General features: G+C 40.0%; 1 long non-coding RNA gene across 2 annotated transcripts; it reads right to left on the bottom strand.

Moving 5' to 3' along the window:
* Positions 1–1,405: 1,405 nt before the first annotated feature.
* LOC138949376 (uncharacterized) lies at positions 1,406–26,010 on the bottom strand. Of its 2 annotated transcripts, XR_011450264.1 has the most exons (4): positions 25,709–26,010; positions 5,446–5,578; positions 3,345–3,547; positions 1,406–2,970 (listed from the first exon to the last, which is right to left on the bottom strand). It is a non-coding gene; the product is annotated as an uncharacterized lncRNA (long non-coding RNA). The 2 variants fall into 2 exon arrangements; XR_011450263.1 differs by lacking the exon at positions 5,446–5,578.
* Between the last annotated feature and the right edge of the window lie 312 nt (positions 26,011–26,322).

Genomic DNA, 26,322 nt, shown 5'->3' with positions numbered 1-26,322 from the left:
CAAAATCAAATCGTATACAACCAGAACTCAAACCAGATTAACATTAATAACAACCCAATAGAAATACAAATGTTTGATCAATAAAGTTACCCCTGATTTAGAAATAAAACATTAAAAAATCACAAGCATGAAAATCTGACACCGGTGATGAAAAGACTGCTGGTTCTCCAAGAGGCAGAATCAGCACTACCCAACATCCTTTGCAATACCCAACCCCCGAATACATCCGGGTTAACACAGAATAAACTGAGTCGTCTGCTATTGTAGCAGACGCAAGGTAAAAAGTAACTGTACACATTGTGTCATCATGTGTCGCATACTGAATTCCCTTTTTTTTTTATCTTGTAGAGGCAAAGAACAGCCTCTCCTGGTACAAAATGTATGTTAATAAATTATAAAATACACATTTTGCCCCAATCAACCATCCAAACAAACAAAAATTCCCTCAAGAAACCGAATTTTCCGGTTTTAAAAGTTTTCAAAAATCGGATTTCCGACGAGAACCGGAACGGTTTTAGCCCTGCTACTGGCAAGAGATGGCCAAGCGGGTTGGAGGGTCACAGTCAAGGGGAAAAGGCCAAGACCATGAACGTTATGTTTTGCCGACAAGTAAGTTTTAGTGTTTGATGTTGTGGCAGTTGCTTGTCTTGTCATGATAGCTATCTTCGTGACTTTTCTCTGTCTTTCGGTCTGTCAGTCTGTGTGCGTGCCTCTCTCTCTCTCTCTTTATCTGTCTCCCCTCTCTCTCTTTATCTCTGTCTCTCTTTCCCTAACCTCGCCCTCTCCGACTATCTTTGCACCCATGGTAATAAAGGAGTTGATCGAGAACTGGACGTATTTTAGTACATGAGTTCATTGAATGTCGGTTAATCACACTAAAGCTTTTTTGTTTTCTCTTTTAATTTTATTAATTAACTTGTGTTGCTTCATACTCCCTGACTATTTGAACCTAACACCAAATTATGTGCATACATGCTATTTCTCTCCTGTATGTGTCAACATGTGTCTCTTCAAATTACCAGACCGCAAGAACCTGGCATCACATGCTGTGCACACATGCTTTTTCTCTCCTCTATGTGTCAACATGTGTCTCTTCAACCCATCCTTTTTCTCTCCTGTATGTGTCAACGTGTGTTGCTTCAATTCACTCGGCTGTTTAAACCTTGCACCACTCTCTGCATGCATGCTTTTTCTCTCCTGTATGTGTTAACATGTGTCGCTTCAAATTACCTGATTGGTTGAACTTAGAACCACACTCTGTGCATGCATGCTTTTTTGCACCTGTATGAATTAACATGTGTTGCTTTAAATTACAAGACAATGAGAACCTGGCACCACACTCTGTGCACACATGCCTTTTCTCTCCTGTATGTGTCAACGCGTGTCTCTTCAAGAGAAACAAACGCGAGAACCTAGCATCACACTCAGCACAGGTAAACTGCTTTATTCCTGTGTGTATTGCCATGTGTTGCTTCACACTCCCAGCCTGTGTGAACCTAGCACCACATTCTTTGCACTCATGCTTTTTCTCTCCTGTATGTATCACCATGTGTTTCTTCAAATCACCAGAACCTAAAAACCTGGCACCACACTCTGTGCACACATGCCTTTTCTCTCCTGTATGCGTCAACGTGTGTCTCTTCAAGAGAAACAAACGCGAGAACCTAGCATCACACTCAGCACAGGTAAACTGCTTTATCTCTGTGTGTATTAACATGTGTTGCTTCAATTCACTAGGCTGTTTAAACCTTGCACCACACTCTCTGCATGCATGCTTATTCTCTCCTGTATGTGTCAACATGTGTTTCTTCACACTCCAGGCATGTGTAAACCTAGCACAACATACTGTGCACACAAGCTTTTTCTCTCCTGTATGTGCTAACATGTGTATCTTCACACTCCAAGCCTGTTTGAACCTAGCACCACATTCTGGACATGCATGCTTTTTCTCTTCTGTATGTGTTAACATGTGTCGCTTCAAATGACCTAATCTTACAAACCTGGCACCACACTTTGGGCATACATGCTTTTTCTCTCCTGTATGTGTCAACATGTGTATCTTCACACTCCCAGCATGTGTAAACCTAGCACTACATTCTGTGCACACATGCTTTTTCTCTCCTGTATGTGTTAACATGTGTATCTTCACATTCCAAGCCCGTGTGAACCTAGCACCACATTCTGGACATGCATGCTTTTTTTCTTCTGTATGTGTTAACATGTGTCGCTTCAAATGACCTAATCTTACAAACCTGGCACAACACTTTGGGCATGCATGCTTTCTCTCTTTTGTATGTGACAACATGTGCTGCTTCAAATCACAAGACTGTTTGAACCAAGCACCACACTTTGAACATGCATACTTTTTCACACTCGTATGCATGTTACACTCTGCACATGCAAACTGTTCCTTTCCTGTATGAGGTCTCAACATGTTTTTCTTTACTCCCTGTGCTTGTTCTTCTGTGTGTTTTGACATGTGTTGTTCCAAAGGTCGTATAAACATTGTCTCACACTGGATACATCCACATGGTTTCTCACCAGTGCATGTGATTTCAACCTGCTGTTCTTTGTCACCTAAACACAGGGATGTGGCCTCTGACATCGGAACTGAAACGGTTTCGCATGTTTTGTATGTATCTACTTTACATACGTTTTGTTGTTTTGGTGTCTGTATCTCTTGTTTCAGCCAGGTATAACTGTGAGTGTTGACTGCAGTCTGTGTCTCTGGTGTCTGTATCTCTTGTTTCAGACAGGTATAACTGGCAGTGTTGACTGCAGTCTGTGTTCCTGGTGCCTGTATCTCTTGTTTCAGCCAAATATCACTGTGATCATTGACTACAGTCTGTGTGTCTGGTATTTGTATCTCTTGTTTCAGCCAGGTATCACTGTGAGTGTTGAATGCAGCTTGTCCATTCAATGTCTGCATGGTAGCAGTGTTCACTGTGGCAACAACCTCCCTGACTGGCACTGAAAAAGGAAAACAATGCACATCAATAAAGGGGATGCTATGAATTACGATCCATTCATATAGTGTTAACCATCAGCATGCTTCCCATAAGTGTCTGTCTCTATATCTCTGAAAGTATTGAGAGTTTTCTTGAGACTTCAATCTGTAATCCTCAATTATCACAGAACCTTTCTGGGATTATCTTTGGAAACAAACAAATACATGATGACATAACTTGAACTACAAACTCCACATAATGTGGTTCGGGGAAAACCCATTTGGAATTTCACAAGAAATGTAACTGTGTGTTTATCCTTATTCAGACTATGTGGCATGTACACTCGTGGGGGAGAAAGGGGAGGGGGAGGGGTCTAGTTTGTATCATTAGCCTTACCGTTTGGCTGATGTTCAGTCAATTGCCAATAATGCGGTGTCTCAGGTTCAGCAACATCAATCTCTATCTTGACGTCAGACAGAATTGCCGTGTCTCCTTCCTCCATGCTGCAGTGAGAAGTTTCTGCAGGTGGTCCTGACTCAGTGACTGTTGACTGCTGGAGGCTTGATCAAGTTGATGGTCCCCCACTGTTCAACGCGTTACTGTAACAAAAAAATTGAGTCAAGACTTAAAACAAAATCAGGGTAAAGGGCGTTCAGTGGTGCCAAGAATTGACAACTAAGGTGCAGGCTGTGCAGATTGTTTTTATGGATTAATTTCAAAAATTAGTACAATTACAGTCACAAGTGAAAATTATCTGCAAAATTCATTCCTTATCCTACAAAAATACTGGCGCTCCAGGATGCAGTTAAGGATGTAGATTATTGGTAAGTCTCCTTGGCGGTCACAGTGGTAAGACGTCGGCCTCCTAATCGGGAGGTTCAAACCCACAACCTCCCGATTACGGGGCGGACGCCTTACCACTAGGCCAACCGTGCCGGTCTTTATTCTATGTAAAAGCCTAGGAAGATCTGATTAAATATAGTGAGCATATTTTTTTGGAAGACGGACTTTGTCTGTATAAGCCTGTATCTATATATATTATATATATACATACGACTTGTGTCTGTGTGTGTGTTCGCGATGCACGGCCAAAGTTCTCGATGGATCTGCTTCAAATTTGTCCACAACGCTCAATCCATATTCCCGTTACCATTTTTAGAAGGTCACTGTCCCCAAAGCTTTCATCCCGGCGAAGCCGGGTATTACTCTTCCTTATCTTCTCCAGTGTTTTGAGCGTTTATCTCCCTTCCTTCGTGTGGCGTCAATCACTGGTACCCGGCGGCTCTACTTCTTCCCGGCGAAACCGGGTATTCATACTCCGTCTCGCGATCATCCCGGCTTCGTACGCGAAGCTGGTAATCATCTAGTATATCTATCTATATATATATATATATATATATATATACGGCTTGTGTCTGTGTGTGTGTGTGTGTGTCTGTGTGTGTGTGTGTTCGCGATGCACGGCCAAAGTTCTCGATGGATCTGCTTCAAATTTGGTGGGCATATTCAGGTAGACCCCGGACACAACCTGGTCGATGAGAATTTTCAACACGTGCTCCCAGCGCGCAGCGCTGAACCGATTTTGGTTTTTCTGTTCATCTTCCCAGATCCATTCCCAGTAACTCTTCCTTATCTTCTCCAGTGTTTTGCGTTTATCTCCCTTCCTTCGTGTGGCGTCAATCCATATTCCCGTTACTATTTTTAGAAGGTCACTGTCCACAACGCTCAATCCATATTCCCGTTACTATTTTTAGAAGGTCACTGTCCACAATGCTTTCATCCCGGCTTTGCCGGGTATTACTCTTCCTTATCTTCTCCAGTGTTTTGCGCGTTTATCCCCCTTCCTTCGTGTGGGGTCAATCGCGGGTACCCGGCGGCTCTACTTCTTCCCGGCAAAGCCGGATATTCATACTCCGTCTCGCGATCATCCCGGTGAAGCCGGTACCCGGCGAAGCGGGTAATCATCTAGTATCATATATATATACGATACATAACGTCAAAGGATATTTAAACATTGTGCGAGCTAATTATAGAACACCCTGATGAAGGCCACGAGGCCGAAATATTGGTGAAAACGTGAAGGCTTGTTTTGGTTATTTTTTAATATAGATGACTCCCTTGTTTAGAATACCTGGTGGCAATGACACTGATAGTTTATGACAGCGCAAAGCGCAAAAGACAACAAAACCGACCTGCATTTAAAAAATGTAAAAAGAACCCAGATAACAGTTAACACTAAATCGGAGGCCTGGAATAAAAGGGGAAGCATGTTGTGCAATTCAAGTAGTCTTTATGAAGAGAAGGAAGTTGGGACTCAAGTAAATACAAATTAAAGTAGGTATACTTTAGATAAACTTTTTTTTCTTCCTATCTACACGTTTAAATGTTTGTACAATCGAACATGCAAAGATCACTCCATTTCAGTCTCAAGTCACGGTTTCAACCTGTTATGGAAAACCACACGAGAGATCTTTTCCAACTCTGGTAACAAACCCACTTTACAAATGCAGATCTATCGTATCCATCTCTCCCAGTGACTTTTTTGTGCAGATGAACACGAGGTCAAGTATGAGCCATGGCAATTTTACTGTCTGACCTGATCTCATTAGAACTTTGACAGTCCCTCCACCCTGAAACATACATTTTTATTCTTTCACTAACTATGTATTCTTGTAATTTTTTCAGTAGTTAGTAGATTAGTCCCTCTTTAAGATGAGGGCCAGATGAAAAAAAGTATACTTAATTATATGCTTATTCTGTCACCCTCATAACATAAAATAAATTGTAATTGTCAAAGAAAACATCCTTGCAACACATTTCTCTCCTGTGAGACGTAAGACCCCGGGCTAGCCTGCGACGAAAAACTGGCAATATTCTCTTTGAATATGATAAGGGACTGGTCGCCCTTACCCCTCCCTCGCATGGCTGCATGAACAAGAAAGCAAATGGAGCAACAACTGTGACTAAGTGGGTGGTAGACGATAAGAGGCGGTGAAGCAAAATTGTTCAATTGTTTGCAACCGGAACTACTGATTCGCTACAACAAAAGGTTACATCTGCACTGTGCACCCCAATACATAACAATTGTTCGGATGAATGATGAGTAGATGTCAAAAAGCTCTGGCATAAAAACAGGGAGACTAACTAATGTGGCTCCATTAGTCCATATTCCAGGACTCCATATTCTTAGGGTGTGGCTATATCCACTGGTCCGTGTCTCTAGACTCGATGCTATATCCACGTCACAGACGTCATCATACTCGAGGGACGCTACTCTCGCCTGATATTTTTCTGCTTTCGGCTGGGCACTTTAGTTCACTGACTTCAGCTGTCAAATTGTAAAAGTCAAAATTCCCTTTTATTTTTCAATAACGAGTTAGACTCCATGAGTTGAATACAGGGTCCACAGTTCGACCAGCTGCACTTTGAAGGGGAGGAGAGGGAAGTTTATGTGATAAAATATAAACAAAGCCGGCTGCCGTCCTACGGTTGTGACCGGTGAAAATTGCAGGAGTGCATTTTTGTTGCAATCTCAGCTCTATCAACGAAATGCTTTGGAGACAAGAAGAGTAGAGAAAAATAAAAGAAAGGAAAGTTAAGGGGGGGGATTAAGTCAACAAATTCATTTTAATAAAAACTGACAAGTCGCGTAAGTCGAAATTACTACATTTAGTCAAGCTGTGGAACTCACAGAATGAAACTGAACGCACTGCATTTTTTCACAATGTCATTTTTTTTTTTTTTTACATTTTTTTAATTTATGAAAATCGTAGTCTCAACACGGATAGCGGAATGGCGTATTTTTTGCAGAAAATCGTAATAAATTACGCCAAAATCGTAAGGGTAAACAGGTCTGCAATGACCGTAGTCCGCCACTCGTGCAAAAAGCAGTGAAATTAATGAGCCTGTTTAGCGCGGTAGTGGTTGCGCTGTGCTGCATAGCACGCTTTTCTGTACCTCTCTTGGTTTTAACTTTCTGAGCATGTTTTTAATCCAAACATATCATATATATATATGTTTTTGGAATCAGGAACCGACAAGGAATAAGATGATTTTAAATCGATTTCGGAAATTTTATTTTAACCACTTGACTGCCTTAGGACGGGTATACCCGTCATGCGCTTGTGCAGCCGCAGCGCCTTAAGACGGGCCGGGATTTTCCAGAAGTGCGATGTCACTGCTGACACAAAAATAGCAGCCAAATACCTCATTCTCATGAATAAACATAAATGGTGACGCGGTTTTGCGTCTGAAGGCTATTTTCGGCCTTGGCGACAGGATAGGGGAGAGAAATCTCGACTCGTCAAAATGGCTAACGGTGACAGTCGACCGGGCCCTAGTAGGGAAAAACAAAGCCGGACTGACGCTACAGGGGGTGCAAATGATTATGGAAACTGACAGGGGAAGGGGGAGATCTTCTTTCGGACGATTCCTTGGAAACAGGTAGATGATAGTGATAATAATCCTTTCTTGGAGCGAGCAAAACAGCCACCTGTGTTTGATCCACAGGCATCGGAAGATGTGCCGAACTGATTTTTCAAAAGTTCATATTTAAACATCAGTATAAGCCAAACTAATTATTATTTCCATGATTATACACTAAAAACAGATTCTTGGTTCAATTTCCCTTATAAATAACATAGGTTTTACTTACCTACCTACTGCCAGTTTGGAACTAGAATTTTTTGTGAATTATTACACCCCGAACTCCAATATTCCCTGGCAGTCAGGAATGCACTTACGCAAGTTTTGATTGGCAGCAAAAGGGTTAATCATAATTTTTATATTTTTAATTTTCAGAGCTTTTTTTTTATCCGAATATAGCATATTTATATGTTTTTGGAATCAGAAAATGATGAGAAAAAAAAGATATGACGTCATCAAAGACATTTATCAAAATTTTTTTTAAAAAGTCTGGGGATATCATACCCAGGAACTCTGTCAAATTTCATAAAGATCGGTCCGATAGTTACTCTGAATCGCTCTACACACACACACACGACACATCCACCACGACCCTCGTCTCGATTCCCCCTCTATGTTAGAGGCCAGGTTTGAACTGGAGGTCTCATGGACTGTTTGGTACTAACCGTCTGAGCTACGGAAACATCATGTCCGTCATGGGAAAAATAGAAATCTATATTTTGTGCGATACTCCTGATGACTGCTATCGATCTCGACGAACTTTTTGAAAGTTTCACATGAGTGCACTCCTGTAAGGCTTTCAGTTTAATTTGCAGGTTGTCAAAAGAGTAACGTCCTTAACTGGATACGCAACTTTCTAGCGGACAGGCATCAGCAAGTGGTTGTGAACGGTACACATTCAGACAAAGCGCCAGTCACCCGTGGAATCCCCCAGGGAAATGTATTGGGCCCTCTGCTATTCACTCTGTATATAAACGACTTGCCTAGCCAAGTCACCAGCTCTGTGAAGCTGTTTGCTGACGACACCAAGCTATATACATGTACTGTGCCCTCAGGACCTGTTGTCATGCAGGAAGATCTGGACAATCTACAAGAGTGGTCTGACAACTGGCTCCTCAAGTTCCACCCAAAGAAGTGTAGTGTCCTTAAGCTAGGCAAACAACATACAGAGACCAGCTATCACATGAAAGGGAGATCCGAAAGTGGTGAGGAGGTTTAATCACTCTAGAAGAAAGCGAAACGGAGAAAGACCTTGGTGTACTTGTAGACAATCGCCTGAGTTTCAAGGGACATGTTGCACAAGCAACTGCGAAGGCAAACAAAACCATAGGCATCATCAGGAGATCGTTTGAGCATCTGGATAGGGAGGTGTTTGTACAACTCTACGAGAGTCTTGCCAGGCCAACCCTTGAATATGGACATTCAGTATGGCAACCACAGCAGAAACTGCTGTGCAAGGAAATAGAGGACGTGCAGAGAAGGGCGACCAAACTGATATCGGCTCTCAGTGAGAAAACTTACCCAGAACGACTAGCCATACTCAAACTACCCAGTCTCGAACACAGACGTCTCCGAGGTGACATGATCGACCTCTACAAGTACATGCATGGGATCTACGACACAAGCAACCCGAATTTCCAGCTGGCCGAAACCAAAGACACTCGAGGAAACAGCCTCAAGTTGTATAAATCATTTTGTAGGCTGAACGTTTGGAGCTGCTTCTTCGCAGAAAGGGTGATCCCTCACTGGAACAGTCTGCCAGAAACAGTTGTGACAGCACCATCAGTGAACAGTTTCAAAGGAAGGCTGGACAATTTCTGGGCAGACAGACCAGAGAAATTCTCGCCAACGTGCTACCAATAACCGCCCGCGCATGCCACCAAAAAAGTATTATTGGAGTACCATTCGACAGGATCGATGAACAGGCCTAAGGCCTTAAACATCGCAAGTTCAAGTTCAAGTTCAAGTTCAAGAGTTGATTGTTTCGTGTTGAAAAAAAATGGCGCTTGATGAGAGTGCCAACGCGAGGCTTCCCGTGCAACGATGACGTCAGTGACGTGGATATAGCCTGGGGACTAGAGTAACAAATTAACACATTAACAAAATCGTCAAAAAGGCCAATTCCACCCTCGGCCTACTTAGAAGAAACCTCCGCTCCTGCCCCCAAAGCTGTAGACGTACTGCCTATGTGTCCCTCATCCGCTCAACCCTGGAGTACAGCTGTCTCGTCTGGGATCCGTACAAACAAGGCGATATAGACAGCCTGGAAAATGTACAGAGACGAGCAGCCAGATTTATTACCCAAAACTACAGGAACCGAAACCCAGGATGTGTCTCAGAGATGCTCAGCAGACTACAGCTTCCCCCACTCCAGGAACGCCGGAAACAACAGAGACTCGCATTTCTTTGCAAAGTGGTCAGAGGGCAGTGGCCGAGGTCTTGTCGGTAGCGCAAATAAGTTAGGTTACGCACGGAGTTACGAACACGTAAAGCCTACGTATTCCGTAGCTCCGCAAATGCGTAACTTGGTGGTCACGACGCTTGCTTAGTCGTTTGCGGAGTAACGAAATACGTAAGGAGCTAACGCTGTGCGCAAAGTTGTACTATTTTTAGTGAAGGGGTATATCCCGTGAAGTCTTGTCTAACTAGTGACGTCAAAAGCCTCAAGGAAGTCTATTAGTCTCGGCGATACGGATAATTCTTTCTTTTTGTGTACTTTACCGTTTACGTCATGCTGTTGTGTTTGATTACGTAATATAAGTATTCGTTTTGTTCTTTATCACGTTGTCGAAGCTGGAGCTCCAATGCACCGCGGCGGACATTTTAGTGAAGTTGAAATCCACACCTTGCTAGAAAAAAAAAGCAAAGCAATGAGGATCTGTTCAGCAACGTCCGTTGACGGCTGAAGTTTCGCCGAAAAAGCATCCGAAAAATAACGTGCTGCCCGCCATGTTTTTTCGCCATACGCGTGCTGCGCAAAGGTTTACGACAGGGGGGGAGCTGTCGTAACTTTACGGTGAACGTAGCGGCGCAAGTTTTGCTACGCTCGCGTCATGACCACCACGTTTTCATCTTACGGTGTCCGTAGGCTCTGCGCATATGCGTAAAGCCGCTACGTACCCGACAAGACCTCGGCCACTGGTCCCCGCAGTACCCCCTGAGAAATTTCTCCAGCAACAAAAATCAAAAAGACAAGTGAAACAACGAGTGAACAAAGACTTTACATCATCAGCCACAGTCACAAATATCACAAGAAATAACAACCAGTGCTTTACTGTGGAGTGTACTAAAACACCAGTGTACAGATACTCTTTTTTCACAAGAACAGAGAAAGGGGGAATGTACGTTCTGGCTCACCGATTCCGACAGACCCTAAATATTAACGCAAAATAGGCTTCTGGACTAAACTTTTACTAAAATGAAACATGCGACAAAATCAGAAAAATACTGCATAAATCCATACAAAAAAAAAATACAGTAAAGTAAGGTTGTTTTGAACCAATGCCGGGTCTGTCGGAATCAGTAACCCAGAACGTACATTCTCCCTTTCTCTTATACAACATTCTTAAGCTCAATACGCTCTCTCATTTACAAACTTTACTTCATATGTTCTTTCACTGTTAGAATTATATCTGATACATGCAATGTGACTGTCTAAACGAATAGTTAACTCTTTACAAGTGATTCTATTTTTACTTTTTCTTCCCGTCCTATTTGAATCCCCTTTTTTAAAAACTGCTTTTTCAGATCTTCTATATCGATTGGCTTGTTATATTCAGCTCGTGTTTTTGTTTGAATACTTGCTTTCTTACTTTTGTAGTCATCAAAGTCTGTTTGTATCTGTTTGAATTCTTCGTCAGAAACTTTTGAATCTTCAAGTGCTTTACTGATAGACAGTTTTAGGCTAGACAATTTTGATGATGCAAGAGTGGAAATGGATTCGTGTTTTTTAAGCTTTTTCACAATTTTTTTCATTATAGCTGATGCTATAAATGATAAACCACCAACTGCTGCTGCGACACCACCTAGGATTAGAGAAACTGGAGTCCCTACTCCGGTAGCTAACAGAATTGTTCCCGTTACACCTGCAGCTGATGCAAGGATAGTAGAACCAGTGCTGGCATTAGAAAGGCTGTTGTAAGTTGTTGAGTACTTACGTCTAGCGCGAGAATATTTTTCTAATTCATCTTCTAGTTGTTTTTGTATATTACTAATGTGTGCCAGTCTGAATTGTTGACTTTCTGCTGCACTTTCATCAATATTAGGATAAAGCTTCACACTGCTAGTCATCTTTTTAATGCAAAATATAAAATATTTATCTTAATTCTCACTGGCCAGTGTTTCTGCTAAGCTTTGAAGCTGTTCATTGCTTAACACCTTATCTGTATAGTAGAAAGCAATCAAATCAAGATAAGTAAGATTAATACTTCTTATTTCTGTTAAATTATTTACATCTGCGTTAACAACAACATTTTGGTTTGACGTCTGTTTTTTTATTGTGTTAGAATCCTTTTGAACAGCAATAAATACTCTGACTTCTTCAACATTTAATGGTCTCCAGTTGAGATTTATTCCTCTCATTAGAACAGTGTTTGTGGTTTCTTCCCTTTTCCTGACAACTATATCAAATATCATAGTTGCATTCTGCCCTATTGGAAGCTTGGGTATAAAATCGACAATGGTGTCAGCGTCCTTTTCAACACTTTGTTTTCTGTGAATGAGATAGTTGTTCTTATGGAAAGGTTTAACTGCAACTTCTCCCCTGCTGTTAATCGCAGGAGCAAGGCTAACAATTAGTGGTCCAGCATTGATTGACTTACGGAATGTGTCGTCTTTTCCAACAAGAGTGTATGGACTCACAAATTCAAACTTCATTTCCCAGTCAATCTTTTTCATAACAGGACTAAGTACCCATTTTTTATTCTGATGTTTCCACATGTAGAATGTGTCATCGACAATTGGATCAGGTACATTAACATCACGGATTTGACCTAGTTTGAGGAATCTTGGTTTCTTTTCATCGTCGATTTCCTTTCTCTTGTAATAACCGGTGTCTGTAAACTCGAATGCATACACTGCACCAACTTCAGCATTGCTCTCAAAGTCGATAGCGTCTGCTAAATCTTTCAACTCTATAGTTGAACATGCAACAGGATAAGCTATTGTAGGTCCACTCGACATTTTAATACTCAATATTTTATGGAACTATTTCCAATGTAATGTTAAACAAACAATCAACTGGTTGTCCACTTTGATTTTTCAGATCAATGTGTAGGAATTCATGACACCCTTCCTCCAAGTCCTTGAACTGAAGTGTCTTAAATGTTGGCACGTGCATTTTACAAAAAGAGGCATCACTCGGTGGAAGAATCCTAAGCAGATCAGAACGCTGATCATTAAACAGATTATAGGATGTGTTAAGCTCTCTCATGTGAACAAACAGTACACTGTTAACATCCATGTCAATGGGACGTGTTCCCTTGTATATTTTTGTAATTCCAAGCATATCAAGGAGTTTGGTTGGAAACTCAACGTTTACTTCTCTAGTTTTGGGCATAGTAAGAGTAGCAATGAGACTTGCATGATTTAAACTCGCTGTAATACCTACTGGAGCAAACAATTCTTTCTCTAAAGTGCAGAAGTCATAGTAACCATCTTCTACAGAATGTGTTTTACCATTAATTCTAACCCAGTTGTTAGCCTTTTTTTTACTGATATTATACCAAGTAACCTTGTACATAATTTCATGCAGTGCAACTTTCATTCCTCCATTTTGATTGTTGATAGGGGTTGCAAGTTTAACTGGCACACCAGTCTTCACATTTGTTAGTGTGATAAACATTTTTTATTCAACAACAAAAATGATTCAGTATAAATTCAACAAAGACGTTAAATACAAAACTGGACCATATTACAATCCAAAGACTATTTCTTTCCATGAGTTGGACTTTGCTGTAACAGAAACAGAATCCATTCGCGTTAAAGTGCCTGACCCATTCCATTCTTACCTAAATCCCCCAATCAAAAATGATAGTGTTCCAAAGATGTGGAACTCTCACCCAATTCAGTTCTATCAGAATCAGTTAAACTTTGCAATATTCTGTGCAACCACAGGATGTGGAGTGTCCTATGCAGACCACATGAATAATTCAAACTTACTGACAAAGTGTGTGTACACATTTCACGTTTACTATCAGTGCAGGAGAATCTTGTCTGAACTTCAGGCACCAATGCCGCATGAAAAGAGCTGGAACCCATTCAACAATAGGATAAACATGAAAGTGTATGAGCGTCTCTGCAATGAATTCAATATAGATTTTAAGACCGACTTTAGGCAAAAGCAAGACAAAAACCATGGCATGGGAACACTATATTTATGGGGTGTCCACAGGAGGTATAATTTTGATTACTGGCCAGGTCATACATCTTTTTCTTCAAATGTGCAGGTACAGTTAGGATCAATAGAACAAGAGCACCACAATGCATGGACTACTTTTATATTAGACACCGGCAAAGGTTTCACTGGATCAGGTGTTGAAAGGATCAATGAATCTATCCGAACATATGCGTGGTGCTTGCTAGGCTCGCAGGCACAGACACGATCAAACATAATGAGAACAAGCACAGGGTTTGGTGCACAGAAACAGTTGTTATCAAATTTAGAAGATGTCATAAACTCTGCAGTTGATCTGCCTTCCAGCATCAAAAGGTATCAAGACTCTCTCCGTTATGCAAGATCAAAAGTTGACTTTGCTGTTGGTAACGGCCTTTACATGTTACCTTCTGATCTCCAGCTGCAGATTGGAACAATAACAAATTATAACAATGAAATCATTATTGCTAGTGACACCCAGCCGCTTGGAAAGGGTGAAGAACTGAATTCAGAAATCAGAACGATGTTACAGCCATATCACAATGAACAGAAACAAAGCGTGACAAGTGAAGATCACGCTGCAGGTGAAGATCATTCTGTCACTAGTGATGATCAAGCTGTTAGTATTAGTGATGATCATGAATCGCAGAAGACTGCTCTAGTAATTGGTGGAGTGGGTGTAGGCTTACTTTTGCTTTATTCTCGTTAGCAGAACACCTGCAATTAAAACTATTAGAGTCCAGAGATGTTCAGCCATGAAACCAACAACTTTACCTGCAAAAGATAACAGCCAGCTAACAATTGAACCAATGATTCCTGGAAGTGCATCCAAAGCTTTTGCTGCTAGTTTCTTTAATAGTTCTGCAATGTGTTTGAGTTGTTTCTTTACCCATCCCGGATCAGATGGAGGTGAAGGTGAAGGTGGAGGTGGAGGTGTGACAGTGCCACCTGTGAGTGTTAACACTAATGTGCTTATTGCAAATCCTAACGCAGTTAGTATACTAGCTATTGTGATTCCCTGCTCTCTGAAAAGCGTTCTAATTCTTTCAGCAAGAGTTGTGTCTTCGTAAAGGATTCTTTGAATTGTATTTTTTATTCTGCTGACCTGTGTTCTCAGTTGTTCTCTATTGTTACTTAGAACTTCTAACCTTATGGCTTTCTCCTCCTGCAAATCTTTTAAACGCTTAGAAATTCTGTTTTTTACTTCTTGTTCTAGGTTCAAATCATCAGCATCAGCAAGTTTTTGTTTCTCTTTGTTTATATCTTCATCCAGCTGACCTAGTTTTGACAGATTATTTGCTATTTCACCTCTGATGGTTTGTAGTGATTGATTAAGGGCTTCTATTTCTCTCATAGGTAATAGTTCATGTGGAGTCTTCAATGAAGTTTCCTCAGAAAAAGAAGTCTCTATCTCTTGTATAAGTTGATCAGCCTCATCTGCAAGTTTATTAAGATCTTGCAATGGAACAGATTCTATTTGAGTAGCAGTTGGTAGTCCTAGTTCTGCTTGTTGAAGTAAGGAAACAACATGGGAAGATGATGACCGTGTGCTAGGCACAATATCTAATTGCCTAAGTCGATTAGCAGTAAGTTTTTGTTTTAGTGAAACTTTTGATAGAAACTTAGCAGGATTAGATTTATATGTAAGTTGGACTTTTTCTCCTTTATCGTTAGTTGTATATAAATGATTTGCTTCCATTTTGAACTGGTTTGGATCTAAAACATCAGGTTCTTCTCCTAAACTTTTGTAGAAATCTCTAACTTTACCTTCCAGAAGTTCATGTCGTGCCACCTCATAATGCAGTGAATGATGGTAGGGAACCAAAGGGATTGCTTCGCTCATGTCGTCCGCTGGCTCAAATAAATCTTCAAATCCACCTTCTGCCATTTGTAACTTATTTTTTATTTTGAAAATAAAAAAAGATGGCACAATCGTTCGGTTCTGTTCTTGATCCTTACAGAAGGCTGAAAGAACCTCTCGGGGTAAAAGGAATAAGGCAAACAGTTATAGTTACAAATAATCCTTCTACTATTGATCAGAATGAAATACTTACTGTTAGGTTTCCTAATCTAGGTAAGAACGATGTTATTGTACCAGGCACTGTAAGACTATCATTCAAATTAGAATTAGAATCTGGCTCAGATGAAAATAGGACTTTGGCTTATAATGTAGGAAGAGCAATTGTGAGGAAGATTACTGTCAAACTGGAAGGGCGGGAAGTGATGTCATTGAATAATGCAGATGTATTTTTAGTTTACGCAGATAATTGGTTGACTGACAATGAAAAGAAAAACAGAGTGTTTCAAGGGATTCAGTCAGACAATGGGATAAAAGTTAGAATAGGAGCAGGAGATAAAGCTGACAACAAAAAAGATAACGCTGTCAATGTTGCTTTTGGAAACAAATTTTGTATTCCACTTGACTTTGAACTCATAAATTCACATCCTCCCTTCTATCAAGGAGCATTGCGTGACAGGCTGTCATACGACCTGACTTTCAATAGTTATGATCGTGTTATGCTTTCACAAGACCCGGAAGCAAAGTATAAGGTGTCTGGAATTTCTTTAGAGTTTGATGTTGTAAACCATCCTGAACTGGCTAGACTTATAGAAAATCAGTACAGTTCTAAGCTGCCTATCTATTATGAAAGAGTGTTGAATCACAGTACACTTTCAAAAAGCCAGGCTGATCCAATCTGGAACATTAACTTGAATACACCAGCTAGGTCAATGAAGGGAATACTTATGTTGTTTGAGGAACCAAAAGATCCATATGAAAGGCAAATAGAAAAGTTTTACAATCCACTAATCAATAGAGTATATTGCACAATTGAAGGGCAGCCAAACCAAATATTTGCATCTGGCATGCTGCCATACCAACACTATGATGAAGCAAGAAAGTACTTTACTGGAGGAAGATTGAAAGACCCAACATCTGATCTTGTGGCTAAAGATCTACATTTACACGGTGTTGGCGTAGAAGATTTCTTGACAAATAAATATGCGTTATGGCTGGATCTCAGAACAACTGACGACAACAAACTGCATGGAAGTGGAAGGCGAATTGAAAACGGATCAGAAGGAATCACAATACAAATTGAAAAGGAAGTAGGGAGTAGTAGTAAATCAGTTAAGATCTACGTGTTTGTTGTGTCAGATGCGCAGTTAAACATCTCTGAAAGCAGATTACAGGATATTGTTTATTGAACGTGTTAAAATGAAGTATCTAGATTTTCTTCCAAAAGATCCACACTGTTCTTTGATTTGTGGGGCAACAGGTTGCGGCAAAACAAGATATGTTTTGGATTTATTACAGACTGTTTACATAAATCACTTTGAACACATAGTCATATTCTGTCCAACCATAAAGCATAACAAAACATACAAGGAGAGAAAATTCATATGGTCTGATCAAAATATATTTATTGTAAATCCTTCTGATCGTCTAAATGTTTGCTTGGAGCATTATTTCGATCTTTTTCAGAACACACCAACACTGTTTATTATTGATGACTGTGCAGCAGAACGTGACATTGTTAGAAAGAAAAGTGCACTAGCAAAGCTTGCATTCAGTGGACGACATGCATTAATATCAGTTTGGATATTAACACAAAAATACAATGCAGTTCTGAAAGACTTTAGAGAGCAACTCAAAACAATAACATTGTTCTATTCAAAGGACCGTGACAGTTTTGAAGAGTGTCTTCGAGAAAATGATGTCATTGAAAACAAACAGGAGAGAGAAAGAATAAAGAATAATCTGAAATCTTCTAAGCACTCGAAACTGGTTTTAAAAACTGATCAACCAGTTCAGTATGTATGTTTGTAGAAATCCTTGCTAAGTTCTTGACAAGTTCTTACTCAAGTTCTTGTCAAGTTCTTACTCAAGTTCTTACTCAAGTTCTTGTCAAGTTCTTGTCAAGTTCTTGTTAAGTTCTTGTCAAGTTCTTACTAAGTTCTTGTCAAGTTCTTGTCAAGTTCTTGTTAAGTTCCTACCTAAGTTCTTGTTAAGTTCCTACCTAAGTTCTTGTTAAGTTCCTACCTAAGTTCTTACTCAAGTTTAATTACTAGATTTTTATTTTATTCTGCATCAAAATAAAATGAACTGTGATGAATTGCTGATGCAGACTGCTACAGATATTGAAATCTGTGACAGTAGGACTATACCTGATAAAAAAGAAAGATTGTATTCACTTGCTGTTTGTGGAAAAACAAAACACTACCTTGGGCAGCAGTTAACTGTGGAAGAAGTACAACATCTTTCCTCAGAAGATATAGAAAAGTATCATGGACGGTATGAATCAGTGCTTGGTTCTAAGATGGTTAGAAGTATTGGACAGACTGTTATAGGTTTGTACACAAAGATTTTTGGACATTTTACACCTCTCGACTCGGAGGAAGACTTAACACATGATCTAACTCATGACCCTGTTGTTTCCAAGTCCCTCGAATCTCTTGCCTGTGGCCTGTATTATCGATTTGGTGCTTTATTAGTACCATTTGTTGCTGGATTAATTACTTTCAAACACATTAATTTTCAGAATAAAAAAGATGACAGATCAGTTGAAGCAGACAGTGGAGCAGACGAAAATACCAGAAGTGAACACAGTGACAAAGAAACCTGGTAGAGTAGAAGCAGGAAAAAAACTAGCCGAATGGAACAGACAAAAAAAGTTAAATCAAAAGGCAAAGCAGAACATTATGTCTGAAGTTGAGCAGACACCAAACATTCCTGAAGTGACTAAGGTCACACAAACTGATCAAGAATTAAAATCTTCATTTCTATCATACAGAAAAGTAGCTGTAGCAGCTGTTGTTGGAGGAGGTGGATACTTGCTTTACAAACTTTGGCAAGGCAAATATAAAGTGTCAGAAACACCAAAATCAGAAACACCAAAATCAGAAACACCAAAACCAACAAACAAAGCAGTACAAACAATAACAAAGCCCACAGTAGTACCTGCAGTGGATTCATTTCATATGGAATAATTTTAATATTTTAATTTTGATAACATAAAAATGAGTTCTGAAAAGACAATAGTTAATCTAGTTTATCACGCTGCAGTGATTGGAGGCTTGAGTGTAGGTTACACAATGCTGGGTAAAAGTCTCCTCAGAATGAAACCAGCCGACTTGGGAAAGTTAGACTTCGAAGACGGTGCTAAACTAATTGGGGTTGTGACAGCTTCCTTTGCAACAAAAGACTTCCTGGTGAAGCAAGGAATTATTCCAGAAAATATAAACATGTAAGACAATAAAATGGCTAGCTTGGTTATGATGGTGGGAGGTGCGATTGTAAATGCGCTTGCATTTTCTGGCAGCAACTATTTGTTTTCTAAACTGCAAAATGGTGAAGAGAGGGAAAGGCACAACAAAGCCATGGAACAACTGGCGAAAGCACAGGATGAATACGAGAAGAAACGAATTGCGCAGTTAGACTTTATGAATGATAAACTCAGGCAGCAAGGACATGCAAACAAAACCTTTGCCAATGTTGATGCAGCCATTCAAGAATACTATCTTGTAACTGGAAAGAAAATGAAGACAAGTGCTCCTCCAAAACTGGGTGACTTTTATCAGCCTTCAGAAGAGCAGAAGGTGGGCGAGATTGTTTTCATTGTTATTGGTATGGCTGTTGTTTACTTTATTGCGCGTGCTGTCAAATCTTAATATTCTGTCATTTAAAAAACCATGAGTGATGCTTTGTTATCTAAAATATATTATTCCCCAAAAGGATACTGGAAAGGAAGAACTGCTATTGACAAGCTCAGTGACGCAGCAGGTGTTTCTCAAGATACAGCAAAGAAATGGTTGTCAAAGCAGGCAGTTTGGCAGATCTATTTACCTGCACCAAGAAAAATTACACGACCACACTTTGTTAACATTAAACCGAATGACACTCATCAAATAGACCTGCTGTATTTACCGCATGACACAGTCAGAAGGAAGAAATATAAGTATGCACTGACTGTAGTTGATGTTGCAACAAGATACAAAGATGCTGAACCGTTGACAGAGAAAAGTGCTATAGCTACAGCTGTTGCCCTGCAAGAAATTTACAGACGTGGACCACTAAAGTATCCCAGAATGATTCAGTGCGATGATGGTAAGGAGTTTAAAGGAGCTGTCAACCAGCTTCTGTTAAAACATCATGTTACAGTGAAGAGAGGTATTCCAGGAAACCACAGGTCACAGGCTATTGTTGAGAGCTTTAACAAACAGTTGGCAGAAAAACTGTTTTCATATCAGTACCATCAGGAATTTTTGGACACAGAAAGTAAATTGCGTAACACTGAATGGGTCAAAAGATTACCATCAGTACTTAGAGCAATGAATCTGGAGGTATTTAAAGCTACAGGGTTAAGACCAGTTGATGCAATCAAACAGAAAACAATACCTGTTGCTCCAAAGTCAACAACACCAGTGGCATTACTACCTTTCAATCAGAAAGTCAGATATTTATATGCACCCGGTGAAGCTGAGGGTGACAGCAGGAAGCGTGCAACGGATCCAATCTGGAGTATTGACATTCATGAAATCAAGAGAGTAGTAGAGACAAATCCACCTATATATTACTTGAGAGAACCAGCACTGCAAAGAGCCTTTGTAAAAGAGGAATTACAATTAGTTCCACGTGGTACAAATGTTAAATGATTTTTTATTTCAGATTTTATAGTGTTAACAAAAATGGAAGCAACTTCATTTTTTTAATTTATATTTTTATTTTGAGTTATAAAATCAAACTCACAGCGATGGAAGACTCTGTATTAGAATCTTTATCGACAGTATTTGACACCGTTGAATTACAAGTAACGGATCCTCAAAATGTGCAGTCCAGTGTGCAAGACGCCATTGAACAAATTCCAAACAATTTGTTGATTGAACCTCCAGTAAAAGTGCAGATAGTCAGTTTAATAAAATACAAAACAGTCAGTGATGAGGTGCTAGAAGTTCATGTTTCAACCAGACAACTAGCACTTAATTCTATGGCAGAATTGAATGGAAACTGGGCAGATGAAATGATGAAACGGTTTGAGCAAGCTGCAGAGGATGCAAAGATGAAAGGATCCGGATGGTCAGAAGGTGAAATTCTAAAAATAGAATTGAAGCTAAGTAAATTTGCCCCCATCAGAGGTAGAAGTTACATACCTTTACCTCCTGCTCTTGTCAAAAAACGTGCTGTGCTGAACATAAAGAATGATGATGACAAATGTTTTATGTGGTGTGTTCTGGCAAGACTGTACAGTGTAAAGAAAAATGCAGAAAGAGTGTCTAACTATCATGCATACAGAAATAAACTAAACTTTACTGGTATTGAATTTCCTGTCAGCATTACAAGCATTGACAAATTTGAACAGCAAAACAAACCCATCACCGTAAATGTTTACACGTGGGATGAGGAAGATGAACTGAAACCAGTCAGAATATCAAAGAACTCACCAACGATTGGTGATTGTGATACTAACCATGTTGACATGTTACTAATGACTGATGGTGTAAAATATCATTACACTTTGATTCGTACAATGAGTAGACTGATGGCGAGCACAAGCAATCACAATAGTAAACAAGACTTTTGTAGGCGATGTCTCTTGCGTATTCCATCAATTCATGCAGCACTTATACACAAGCAACATTGTAAGAGCGTTGATGATGCGGTTGTGAAGTTAACAACACCACCGCCAGACAGCAAAGTGTATTTTAAGAATGTATGCAAACTACAGAAAAGTCCTTATGTTGTTTATGCTGACTTTGAATCTATCATTGTGCCATATGAAGGACCTTTACCAAAAGACCTACCTAAAACAGTAACTCTAAGTAATCATCAAGTCTGTTCATATGCATTTATTGTTGTTAGTTCAGATGGTAAACATTCTAAACCGCAATTGTACAGAGGACCTAATGCAGCAAAGAACTTCTTACAGCAAATGAACCAAGTGCGAAATGACTGCTCCAAACAACTGAATCTTTCAGACATTGTTATGAAACCTGAAGACCAAGAACAGTTTAACTCTACCACACAGTGTTGGATATGCGAACAAAGTCTAACACCAAACACAGACAATCCAATAGTAAGAGATCATGATCATGTAAGTGGGCAGTTCCGAGGAGCAGCACACAGCAAATGTAATCTACAATTAAAGTTTGATCCTAAGACTTGGAAGCTTCCAATCTTCTTCCATAACTTGCGCGGTTATGATTCACATCTGATCATGCAGGCAGTAACTGATGAATACAAAGCAAGATGCATTGCGCAGTCTTCAGAAAAGTACATGGCCTTTACTCTGAATAGTTTATACTTCTACGATTCTGCTCAACATCTGATGGGAACACTTGAGTCTTTATCTTCATCACTAACTGCTTTCCCAATCACATGTAAGTACTTTGACAGTGACTTAGTTAGAAAGGGAGTCTATCCATATGAATACATGGATTCGTGGGAGAGGTTTGATGAAGATGAGTTACCACCAAAGGATGCTTACTTCTCACGGCTGAAGGGTAAAGGTATAAGTGACGAAGACTATGAACACGCTAAGACTGCATGGAATAAATTAGGATGTAATACAATGGGTGATTATCATGATCAATATTTGTTGGCTGATGTTTGTTTACTTGCAGATATATTTGAGAATTACAGAAGAACATGTATGAAGCACTACAATCTAGATCCTTCACATTACATATCTGCACCAGGCATGAGCTGGGATGCATTTCTTAGATTTACAGGAGTAAAGATTGACTTGCTATCAGATCTTCCTACACTTCAGATGATTGAAAATGGACTACGTGGAGGAATCAGTATGGCTTCACACAATTACTGCAAAGCCAACAACAAATACTTGGACGACTTTGATCCTATGAAACCTTCTAATTACATCATGTATCTAGATGCAAACAATTTGTATGGTTGGGCAATGTGTCAGACGCTTCCACTTCGGAACTTTAAGATCTATTCAGGACCATTTTCACAATGTGTTGTGCTGACAATATTAAAAGCAGGCCCAGACAGTCGAAAGGGATGGATACTAGAAGTTGACTTAGACTATCCACTATCACTTCATGATCTACATAATGATTATCCTTTAGCGGCTGAGAGGTTAAAAGTAAACCCAAGAGAACCTCCAAAGCTGGTGCCCAATCTGTTTCACAAAAAGAAGTATGTGTGTCACTACAGACTGTTACAGTTTTACATTAGACATGGATTAATTTTGAAGGCTGTTCATCGTATAATTTTATTTGATCAAGAACAGTTTATGAAACCTTACATTATGAAAAACACAGAACTGAGAACCAAAGCCGCTGATGCATCAGAGAAAGACTTTTTTAAACTGATGAACAACAGTTGCTTTGGTAAGACAATGGAAAACCCACACAAGAGAAAGGATGTTAGACTTGTTACAAGAGAAAATGAGGCCATCAAGCTGACATCCAAACCACAGTATCAAGACTTTAAATACTTTCATGAACAGCTGTATGGTATCTTAATGAAAAAACTTGTAGTCAAGCTTGACAAACCAGTATTCATAGGCTTTACTGTGCTAGAGTTGTCAAAACTGTTGATGCTTGAGTTTTTGTATGATTATTTGAAACCAAGATATCCCAAATCGAGAGTACTTTACACAGACACAGATTCATTCTTACTTGACATTCCAGCGGATGACATTTACAAAGATCTAGAAGCTGAAAGTCCTGCAGTAAAAGGAAAAGATTCTTTTTATGACACTTGCGACTACCCTAAAGAATCACCATTGCACTCAAATGTTAACAAGAAGGTTATTGGAAAGATGAAAGATGAAATGAATGGGAAGATAATTAAGGAGTATGTTGGATTGCGTGCAAAGATGTACAGTGTTGCAAGTGAGAAAGGGGTGGTTAAAAAAGCAAAGGGTGTAAGCAAACAGGTTGTAAAGTCGAGCATATCGCATGATAACTACAAGGAAGCACTGTTTCAGAAGCGAGTGTTTCACCATGACAACCCTAAGATCAGTTCCGCGCTTCATCAGATCAACACAACTATTGTAAACAAGAAATCTTTAGATGCTAATGACACAAAGCGCGTTTATTCATCACCAGAATATTCTTATGCAATTGGCCACTGGAGAACAAACGCGGCTTCAAATAGTCTGAGTGTGTAATAAGAATTTTTGTCAATCGGGAAAACCCGCTATGACGGGGAAGTGTTTGTGAAAGGGGAGTAGGCTTTGTTGAGTTTCAAAGCAGCCACCAAGTACACTTTTCAAAGCTTGATTCAATAAACAAGTTTTAATATTCATGAACCACGTGATACACCAGAACCAATCGTGGTGGAACAATATTAAACAAGTCATTTGCATAAAGTGCACTCGGTGGCCGCCTGAAAAGGCAGCCTAAATATTGAAGCGTTGTGAAGCGAAGCGTTGAAACAGAGTGACCCAAGCCGCCGGTTTACCAGCAAGACCTACCGTTCACGCGTGAACGGTACTATTTTTAGAATCCTAGAATTCTTGAGAATTTCGGAGCTGGCTTGTTTCTGGTACAGGCAAAATTGAGTTTGTGTAACACAGGAAGTTGTGAAATACGTCACGGCAAAATTGTTACCAAAAACATCGTAGATCGTATTGTGCAGGGTCAACTGCAACAAACTCAAATCGAGCCATTCATTCCTTCTTGTATTTGAGCGACTTATATACCAACATTTTTATGTCTTATTTTCAGCACAGGTGTAGGAAAAATCATATACCAAAGTCTTATTTATTTTCTAATTTAACATTTTTTTTACAAATATGACCATGGTCTTTTAAACAAACAGTGACATTAAACATTGTTATGTTAAAAAAAAGAAAAAAGAAAGAAAGCTTTTGCGCACAAATCAGAAATACAGGCCAAACCGTGAGTTTCTGTGGCAAAGCGCGACAGAGGAAATTGCACTGGTTTTATTTTTAGATCAGTGGGAAATTTTCAAGAACAGACGCTTGCATTTGGATGTGTCCAATGATAGTAGGTTTGGTTGTGATCAATCAGAATAATGTAGGCAGGGATGTCGTTAGGCGTCGGACATCGGACATATAACGATGAAAATCCCCAAATGTCCGATTCACATTGCCGCATGTCAGTCGAGTCAGATGTCCTATCGTTTTAGCCTGAGCGTGGTCATTGTCCGATATGTACTCCATTCCTTCGGACAGCGCGATATTCGTTAATTTTCATTTCAAGATACAAATCTTCTAAAAGACCGAACGCTCTCGTGTTCAGCTGACACTGAAGTTGCCAGTGCCGCGTGTGGATATTTTCTTTTGTCGGGAATTCCCGAACCGTCTGGTGCAGCGCACTGATCTAAACTGACTAGTGCATGCTACAGGAGTACGGGAGACAACTCCAACTGACTAAATTTGTCGTCTGCTTTTGTTTTCGATACGAGACGATTATTTAGCTTGAACACCTGCAACGGCTCGTAATTTCCGTGGTTGTATAAGAGAAAGGAGGAATGTACGTTCTGGGTTACTGATTCCGACAGACCCGGCATTGGTTCAAAACAACCTTACTTTACTGTATTTTTTTTTTATGGATTTATGCAGTATTTTTCTGATTTTGTCGCATGTTTCATTTTAGTAAAAGTTTAGTCCAGAAGCCTATTTTGTGTTAATATTTAGGGTCTGTCGGAATCGGTGAGCCAGAACGTACATTCCCCCTTTCTCTAGAACAGTTATTGACTGGAACAACCTTGATGACAACACGATCCAGTCGTCAACGGTCAATGAATTCAGAGGAAAACTGCCAACCGCTGATTAAAACACCAAGTGCTCTCCCCAATTTTTCCGCCAACGAACATTCCCAAGTTTGGGACCTGTTGGCGTTATTTATCAAGATCAAGATCAAGAGTAGAGACACGGACCGACCCGTGGATATATATAGCCACAACCATATTCTTATCGATTTAGTTGAAATGCCGAACAACCACCCCCATCCCAAGTCCGTTCCTTACCATGATTTTTCATTAAAATACAAGCCCTATTGCTCAACCACCACAACACCCGAGTCGCAATATTCCTGTCAAACCGCCATCTTGCTCCCCCTCCATCATCACCCCTCCGCCGGTACTACTTGTCTCCGAAAACTCCCGAAAACCTCATCAGAAATAAGAAAATTCGTCCTTAGATCGTGTTTTGTTACATAATTGTTTGCAATCATGACTTATCTTTGCAACTTTCACCGTTCATGGCTTTATTTTCGTGTTTGTGCGAGGATTTACGAAGGAGCGGAAGCACTAATCACATGACGTCATCAATACTTACAAGTGCTTTCGAGTAACAAGAGTTACCTCCCTTGCATTGAAATTGTTGAAAATCCGGCTCTCAACACAAATATAAGGGTGCATGTAGCATGAATCAGGCTTACTTTTCACAGGCATGTCCAATACTTCACTTTGAAGATAGATGTAGTTAGTCTAGATGGGGTTTTCAGGGGTTTTCGGAGACAAGTAGTACCCCCCTCCGCTTGTTCACAGCGAAGAACTAAACCAGCACGCTTTACCTTGTGAACGTTCTTGTGACGGTGCAGATTATCCTCTACGTTTTTCTTCGACTTCACTTCAGTCGG

This window comes from Littorina saxatilis, linkage group LG15 (genome assembly GCF_037325665.1).
Source record: "Littorina saxatilis isolate snail1 linkage group LG15, US_GU_Lsax_2.0, whole genome shotgun sequence".
Classification (NCBI taxonomy): domain Eukaryota; kingdom Metazoa; phylum Mollusca; class Gastropoda; order Littorinimorpha; family Littorinidae; genus Littorina; species Littorina saxatilis.
The sequence above is the reverse complement of the archived record's forward strand: the minus strand, read 5'-3'. Positions and strand labels throughout refer to the sequence as shown.